Source organism: Equus quagga, chromosome 13 (genome assembly GCF_021613505.1).
Source record: "Equus quagga isolate Etosha38 chromosome 13, UCLA_HA_Equagga_1.0, whole genome shotgun sequence".
In the NCBI taxonomy this organism is placed as follows: domain Eukaryota; kingdom Metazoa; phylum Chordata; class Mammalia; order Perissodactyla; family Equidae; genus Equus; species Equus quagga.
Genome location: NC_060279.1, coordinates 369,900 through 378,434, shown reverse-complemented (window position 1 = coordinate 378,434; position 8,535 = coordinate 369,900). Strand labels below are relative to the sequence as shown.

At 52.5% G+C, this 8,535-nt stretch overlaps 1 protein-coding gene across 2 annotated transcripts in view; it reads right to left on the bottom strand.

The window, feature by feature from the left end:
- The window catches only part of ATP2B4 (ATPase plasma membrane Ca2+ transporting 4), a 100,588-nt gene extending 92,059 nt beyond the window's left edge, over positions 1–8,529 (bottom strand). For both annotated transcript variants that reach the window (XM_046682492.1, XM_046682495.1), the window contains exon 1: positions 8,346–8,529. The gene's annotated coding sequence lies outside the window, so the exon portion shown is untranslated. The remainder of the gene's footprint in view (positions 1–8,345) is intronic.
- Positions 8,530–8,535: the final 6 nt, after the last annotated feature.

The following is an 8,535-nucleotide window of genomic DNA, read 5'->3' as shown; positions in this document are numbered from 1 at the left end:
CCTCCATCAAATCCCCCATACTCTCCTCCATCAAATCCCCCATCCTCCCCTCCATCAAATCCCCCATCCTCTCCTCCATCAAATCTCTCCTCATTCAAATCCTATTTGGCAACCACCTCCTCCAAGAATAATTTCCAAGTGAACTCTGCCAAATTCTGGTCTCTACATTCCTACTAACACCCCTTCAGCTCCCAGCATCACTAGGTCACGTCTCCCTCTGCCAGATGAGGCTTCAAATGCGTGTTTCCGCTGATGTCTGCCACTAGGAGGAGAAAGAAGAGGGTGAATATTCCTAATTCCTCCTTTCTCAGTTCCTCCATCCTCAGCTCCCATGACATGAATGAAGCAGAGCACTCAGAGCACAGGGAGAGTAGATTATCGACGGACAGCACTCTCTCCGCCCGTGGGCAGCTGCCCTGACCAGTTACCAGGAAGGCTAACGCTGGAACCTCAACCAGAGTCTGGACAACGGCTCAGCCAACGTGTCTACCTCCAGGGCCAAAAGTCTGGACTGAGACGGAGGGCAGGCTGGCCTAGCAGTGGGCAGCTTTATCCAAATTTCTCCAAACCCAATCCACAGTTCAGATGAAACCTCACCTCTCCATCCCACGGTGTTGCGGTAGTCCTTTATTTCAAAGGCCTAATAATATTAATATTAGCCTGAACCATATTAAATCGTCTTTTGTAAACTGCCTTCAAAAGTGGCTGCACACTGGAGATTTCCTATGGTTGGACCCAAGAACTCTTTGGGAAATCACGTTCCCTGGGAGACGGTAAACTCCCTGGAAGCCCGGACCTTGCCATCTCTAGCCAGTCCTTCTTGGTGTCTGGCCTAGAACGCAGCAGAATTGTGGATTTGGAAGGTGCTGAGTAGGGACTTCTGAGCTGAACTTCCAGGCAGGTGGAGATGGGAAATCTGACAACCTGCCTTACTCCCAACCTCAAGGGTGCCTGTCCACAAGGCAGATCCTTTTAGGTCTCTTTGCCTCTGGCCACTCTGGGTAGAAGGACAGAACTTAGCTACAGCTAGATTCAAGGATAAAAAGACTTCGGTCTGGGCGTGGAGAGTTTTGCCCTTTGTAGAAAAGGAAGGTCTTGAATCAGAAATGCCTGTTTGTCCAGGCTTGGTTTCATTTTACAGTGGGAGAGATGAACGCCCAGAGACATCACCTGCCTCGGTCAAGGACACACAGCAGGTAAGAGCCCAGATGAGCAGTTTTCTGACTCCTAGACCTGTGCTCTTCTGGCAGGCCTGGCAGCACAGAGAACAAACTCCTCCCTGTCTGCCCCCTTCCAACTTCCTGGCTCCTGCTCTTTCAGGCTCCCGAGCAAGACAGGAGAGAAACTGACTAAAAGATCAATAGCCTGCTCCTACTCGAAGAGAGCCCTGAGTCACGCCAAGCGTGGCCCCAGGCTTTCCAGAGAGGGAAAAGAGAGGGAAGAGACAGACACACAAGAGCAGTCCAGGAAACCTGATCTCTCTCCAGAGCTAGGGCCAGGCTGCAAGGCGGGGATGGACAGCATGGTGATTTGGGTCACTGATAGGGCAGCCTGAATGCAGTGCCCACCCAGGCGAAGCCTGGAAGGCCTTGCTTAGCCCAGGTACAAAGGCTCAGGGCGGGCATGGCCAGGTTCTTTCAGAATCACCTAATTCAAGAATTCAGAAGGGATGTGAAAGGTTGGTCAGAAACAACCTCTGGGCTCTTGTGGATTTCTCCTCTTACATCCTGGGACCCTTCCTCAAAAGGCAGGTGGGTGATTCTGGAAGCCCTCAGTCCCTAGGCTTCCTCAGCTGGCCTATGGCATGGTGGGAAAATGCCTGCTCCTTACCTGTTGCCCCTGGCCAAGCTGGCCCCTGCAGAAGGAGAGGCAGCAAGGGTGAGAAGGCGGACTCCCTGCATCAGGAAGATCCCTCCAGGTGCCGTGTGGGGACCAGAGAGCTTAGAAAAGATGGTCCTGTGGGTCAGGAGTTTGGGAGATGAGTGACAAGAGTCCAGGAACCTAGGGGTCCTTCCTGGCAGTGACGTCTCTCCCAAACTTAGTATGAGGAAAAATTTCAAACCTGAAACGTTAAAAAAATTGTACAATAGACAACTCCAGACCCTTCACTCAGATTCGCCAATTGTTAACATTTTGTACAGCCTCTCTCCATGCTTACATATGTGCACACACACTTCTCTTGCTGAGCAGACACTCTGCTCCTAAATACTTCTGCATAACCTCTAAGAACATTCTCTTACAAAACCATTATCATTACCATTATCACACCTTAAAAAATTAATAATTATACGTCATCTAATAACTACATTAAAAATTTCCCAATTGTCCAGGATGTCTTTTATGGCCTTTTTTTTGACCCAAGATCCAATTAAAGTTTTTGCATTGCGTTTGGCAAAATGTCTCCTTAGTTTCTTTAAATCTAGACCGGTTTCCACCTCCCTGCCCTTCTCCCCAAACACACAATTTTACTGTTTTTTTTAATGGCATTCACTTTTTTGAAGTCTCAGTCAGTGGTCAAGTAGAATGGCTCACATGCTAGATGTGTCGTTTGTCTCCTCATGATTAGATTCTGGATAAACATTTTTGCCAAGAATATAGGTGATGTGGTTGAACTTCTTACAGCACACCAAGAGAACATAACAGGGGGTTCCACTCCAGCCGGGGTTCAGTTACTTGGTTAAGGTGGTCGGTGCTGAATCCCCCACTGCAAGGACAGGTTTTCCCTTTCGTAGGGAGTGAGTGATCCGTGAGGTGAGACACTGAGACCAACCTTTCACCCAGCGGTTTACCCACTACTGGCCTAGCCTGAATCAGCTATTCTACTGGGGGCTGCCGACTGGCAAACAAAGTTCTTTATTACTTCCACATTTCGTTAGCTGGCATTTCTCTTAACAGTTTTCCCTCCCTGCCCCATTTTAACTGTCAGAATGGACTCACGGAATCTTTTATCTAATGTCTTACAATCTATTACTCTCATTCTTCTTGATGCTCACCATGTCCCAGATTTGCCCAGGGGGAGGCCCTTGAAGCCAACTCCTGTGTCCTTTCGTTGTGAGCACGTTCCAGCTTTCTGGCTTAACACGATCCACCTGTAGTTTCCCAGGCACAGACTTCAACCGGCCATTTCTCCACGGAGCACTGCCTTCTCTCAGTGGGAAGTTGCACAAAGCACAGTCCGGGCACTAGGTGCCTCCAGAGCTCCTGGCAGCAGGGCTCCCAGGCCTTTCAGCGGACGGACCCAGGAGGCACAGCAAGAATTACCGGGTTCTGCCTCACCTTCCCCTATTTCATATTTTTGTCTCTCTCCTTCCATAGTGAAACCCTGATTTCCAGAAATATCAACACAATTACTCATTTGATGTGTCTTACAACAAACAGAAAACTGTTTCCAATTTATGACACCAATACTATGACCAAGAACACACCTACAAAGTAAAGCTCAAGATTTTTTTTGCAGTTCTTTTTAGCCTTACATTCTCCTAAAGACACAGAGTCAGGGTGTTAAACTCAACAATTACTTGAATTTAATCCTTTCTTTGTAGAGTCATTAAGTTGATACTCATTCAGGCTCGTTGTTTCTGTTGGGGTCGGCTTTAGGGTTCACTTTCTCCTTTCTTTTGGATCTAATGTAATTTGTGAATATGTAAAATATTTACCTGGTTCGAAAATCAAAACTGTCTGAAAAGGTACAATGAGTGAAGTGTCACTCCCACCCTCCCTCCCCCACCTTGTTCCCAGCCCTTTCCTCAGGTAACCATTCTAATGAACTCCTCGTTTATCCTTCCTGTGTGTGTGTGTATACTGGCAAAAAACATTCTTATTTCTCCTGCTTTCCCAAGGTGGTATACTATATGCATTCTTTTGCATCTTGCTTTTTTCACTTAATAACACATCCTAGACATCACAGCATATCAGTGTACGGGCCTTCTACTCAGTTGTCTGGCTGCACAGTTCTCTGCTGTGTGCATCTACCATTATTCATCCAACCAGCCTATTAAGAACTGGCACTGGGCAGTTCCCAATGATTCCCTTATTACAAATATGCCCTAAAGAATCACCTGAGGCATGTCTTTTTGTATTTGTGAATGTGCATTTTCTGGATAAATTCCTAGAAGGGGGACTCCTGGGTAAATGCATAGTTGTTTCGTTAGACACTGCTAACTGTTGGGATTGTACTGGTTTGCACCGCTGGCATTGATTTTGCAATCTATGTGCATCTTGCTATGAAGTGTTCTGAGCTGAGAGTTTCCCTGAGCCTACCTGAGAGTCTTAACCTTCTCCCCAATAAACACACCATCCCAAGTTCCCTCTGCCCTAGGGATCCGGCAGGAAGGCAAGAGCAAAGGGCTCTCACTGATGCTACTCCAGTTCACCTTCCTGAATTGCCCCAGAGATTTCTGTACTTATTTTGGGAAACCAGAGCAGGGAGAAGACTCCAGCCAGAGAGGACCTAGAGTGAGGAGAGGCACAGAGGGGGCCCTCGCCCCTTGGCACCTATGTTCTCACCTTTCTTTCTCTCCTTTGGCCTCCCCTCTACCGCCCAACACAAATTGCCTCCAAGGCAACCCCCTTGCGCCCCGACTGGGAGCCCTTGGCTCTGGTTCTAACTGGATCCCGCCTGGTTTCCCTCCTCAACCCACGTTCACATGGGCTGAACACAGAGGACTGGCTTAAGGTGGAGGCAGAGTGGAAGGTCCCTGTCATCCGTTTTAACATGAGCAGAGGAAGTCAGTCAGTGGAACAAGAACGGCTCACACAAGGGAAAGAGGAGACAAAGAGAGATGCTGGGAGAGGAAGCCGAGTACAAAACATTCCACACAAGCTTTTGGACTCCAGCCCCAGGGCCTGCTTTACTCCTCCGACAGCTCCGCAGAGAGCGGAAGGCTGTCGTCCGGGTTTGACCTGGCCCAGGTGCCCTGCTTACTTGTGGCCTTGCCCTTCTCGTCCCTCTCCTTCCCACTCTACCCACCAAATACTGACTGGGGATGACAGGAATCAGTGCCAGGCGGGGGAGCAGGGCGCCAGGCTGGGAAGGGGCCCTGCGTGAGGGCAGGCTTGGGGGGAGAGGTCAGAGGGCTGGCCTCCTCCAGGGAAGGCAGGGAGGCCCAGGGCGGGCATTCCTCTTCAAGGTCAAATCAAACACCTGCGTCAATCTGAGCGAAACATGCTTCTTAAGATCCTGGGGACCAAGAACGAACACCTTCCTTTCCTTCCTCCAAAGCCTGGTGGATGTGGAACGCTCTGGACGGGCAGGGTTTATCCACGTCTTTGGGTGCTGGGCCCAAGGCCAGGGGCAGAGGAAAAAAGAGAAAAGGGCCCACAGGAATTACTGAAAGAAGCTAAATTCTTGAATAAGAGGCAGTTGCCTGTGGAATGCTGGAATTCGTGACAGGTGGCAGCTGGGTCAATGCTGGGCTGAGCCGCCCTGGGCCCCTCTTCCTCTCAGCACCCTCCAGTCAGCAAGACTGGGGAGGAGTAAGGCCCCCAGCATCCTTGCTCAGGAAACTCCCCCTTGCCCCACACCTTACTTCTTCCAGCACTTGCACTTTGGGCAAGCTCTCACTGCTCCACTTCTGCCCCCTAACTGGGTCCTCTCATTCTGACTTTCTTCTGACATCAAAGACCATAGGGATCTGACAAATCTGACTCAGCCACTCCCTCCCACCGTTACTGTGGGAGCAGGCTTTCCATTGTGCAGAGGGGAAACCGAAGACCACAGGGCGAGTTAGCGATCAACTCAGAGGGGGTGATTCCCAGGCTCCCTCAGTGCCACTTCCTTCTTCCAACAAACACTGACCAAGCACCTCAGCATCGCAGGCGCTGTGCCGGGGCTGCGTGTCCCAGGACTAAGACAGCTGCGCTCCTTCGACTTGACCTTGAATCCAGGAGGGACAGAAGGTGGGAGAGGAAGAGGCTAGGCTCAGCATGCAGGAAACCTCTGCTCCCCAGCCCGGAGCGCCTGCTGCACGGAGCACCCAGAGGAAGACTGAGCCGGAGGGTGGAGCCGAGCTGCCACGGGTTTGCTGGGTTGCTGCAGCGTCAATCCAGCCTGCAGCCCTAGGAAGGGCTGGCGCTGTGGGGAGATTCCCCGCCGCCCACCGCGACTCAAGGCCACAGAAGCAGAGCCTCCTGCGCTAAATAGGGACCAGCTCCTCAGGGAGAAGCCCCGCCCGAACCCACCCCTAGTCAGAGCACTGAACTAGGAAGGCCAGCTGTAGAAGTGGTGGGATTATGCGCGTCCAAGATGGGAGGGTGCCAGAGAAGAGGGAGCACCATGGTTCCCAGGGTGTACCTCGGCTGGATGGTGGCAGGGAGGAGGGGCTCCCAGGCAGGGCAAAGAAATGGGTTCCCCTCCCTCCCTACAGAACAAGGGCATGGGTGCTATCTTGGGTCCCCTGCCCACTGTGGAAGGCCTCACTCCCTCCCTGACCAGAACGCAGCGAGGGAGGAGCCGTCGGGCCTTGCGGTGCAGTCAGATCAATCACCCAGCACCTCAAAAGGAAAATTGGTTCCTACTGCTTCCCCAGCCCATTTAATCTCTCCTCCAAGTCTTTTGCTTTCTTCTTTTCAGTTTCTAAGCTCTGGCCCTTACCGCTCCTCGAACAAAACTAGCTGGGCAGGTGCTTCCTCTCCCGGAGCCTGACCCTCCCTCCTGCCCCCATCAGGCTGCTTCAGGTCCCGGACCCACCTACCAGAGCCAGCTCCCACGCCACCACCTCCAGCCAACGAGGGAACTGGGCTCACCAGCCATCAGAGCCATCACCTCCTCCTGCCCTCCTCCTAGACCTCGCCCCACCCTATCCCTCCTGACCCCTGGGACCCCTCCATGGCCTGTCCCAGCCTAGGATGATCCTGGTCTCTTCTCTTCCCTCCATGTAAAGAGGGCCCGAAGCTGAGTGGGCTGGAGGGGGCCTCCGAATAGGAAGGGCAAGAAGGGGCAGCTCTGGGGAGTGGCTCAAGGAGGGAGTGAAGAATCTTAAGACTTCTTGCCAGACACCCCGCCCAGCGGAGGAGATGGCCCTGTAGAATGGGATTGTACTTCCCCTCCCCCAGGAGAGTCAGTTGAAGGCTCGCCTATTTCTTCATCTGACATCCCCTCTACCAGGCCAGCTGGCATCCGCCGGCATCATGTCTGCAAGTGACTGTAGTCGGGCAGGAACGCCCAGGAGGGAGGTGCTTCTGGCCAAGAGAGTGCCTACTCTCTCCTGGGATGTGGCCGGCCACTCCTGCGTCCTCCACACCCAGCTGGAGAAGAGCGGTGGGTCCTTCCGTGAGATGGAGGAGTGTGTGAGGCTGGACTCGCCTGGGGAGGAGGCAAGCTGGCCTCCTCCACCCTAAGAGCGAGCCAAGGATGTTAGTGAGCTTGTGTGTGAAAGGAGAGCAGGAGGGACAATCCCAGCCTTAATTTCCAGCTCTTCAGCAAGACAACGCAGGCGCCCAAGATGCTCAGGGACCCCCCCAAGGATGCCGGGGACCAACTCCCAATTGCCAAACACTGCCTAGCCCCAGTCACCAGCCTTGACACTGCAAACTTTCCAACGCCACCCCTTCTCCTTTCTCCCCTTTGGGACCAGAGATGTATGGGGCGGTGTCCTTAGAGACACTCATACAGTTGGCTCTTGAGCTCTGCACACACTCAAACAACAGCGGTTCAAGGGAACTCCCAGCTTTTTCCACAGCTAATTATAGACGTGAAAGTCTGGGGATGTTTTGCAAGCGGCAGAGAGAAACTGCTGAGGTTTCTCTACAAAGCCAAAGAAATTGAATTTGTCCACTCCCCTTCCCCACCCCCCCAACTTCTCCCAGGTCCTGCCTCCACCCACCCCTAGCGCGCCCCCTCCCACTCCCCACAGCAACCCCTCCTCCTTGTTGAAAATTTCTTACTCAGTTCTTTTTTTTCCATCTCTCTTTGGGGCTTTCGAGAAAGGGAACAGACGCGGAAAATATTTTTGCAACGGTTTTCCATTCTGTGTCTCATTCCCAAGCCAAGGGGGAGGAGGAGGGCAAGAGCGGGTGGGGGGACATAAATGCTTTTTCCAAAAGCTCAGTTTGGGTGTGAAAAAAACACTCCCTCCATTTCCCTACCCCCCAAGGCCCAGGAATGACAAAAAGTAGGAAAAGAAACAGAAATCACTCGTTTGATTATATGGTTTCTCAAAACAGAGCTAGGAAAGAAAAAGAGAATTTGACAAATCTGCGCCCGCGCGAGCGCGCGCACACACCCCAAACCCAGCGGCAAACAATATGCTAGGAAGAGGAAATTCAGGGGGTTTAAGAAGCCGTTGAGAGGAAAGAAAGAAACAAAGTTTGCACACCGCGAGTCAATTCACTCTCCGCAAGCCTACCTCTTTCTAGCAAAGGTCCAGGCTCCGCGCGGCGCTCGCCCTGCGGGTTTCCATGGACGGAGCGAGGCAGGCGCCCGGGCCGCCCCGGCGCGGCCACCGCGCGCGAGATGCCGGCTGCGCTCTCCGCCCGTCCCGCTCCGGCCCAGTGGAAGGACCTCGCGGGGTCCCGGAAGAAAACGGGCGCAGCAGA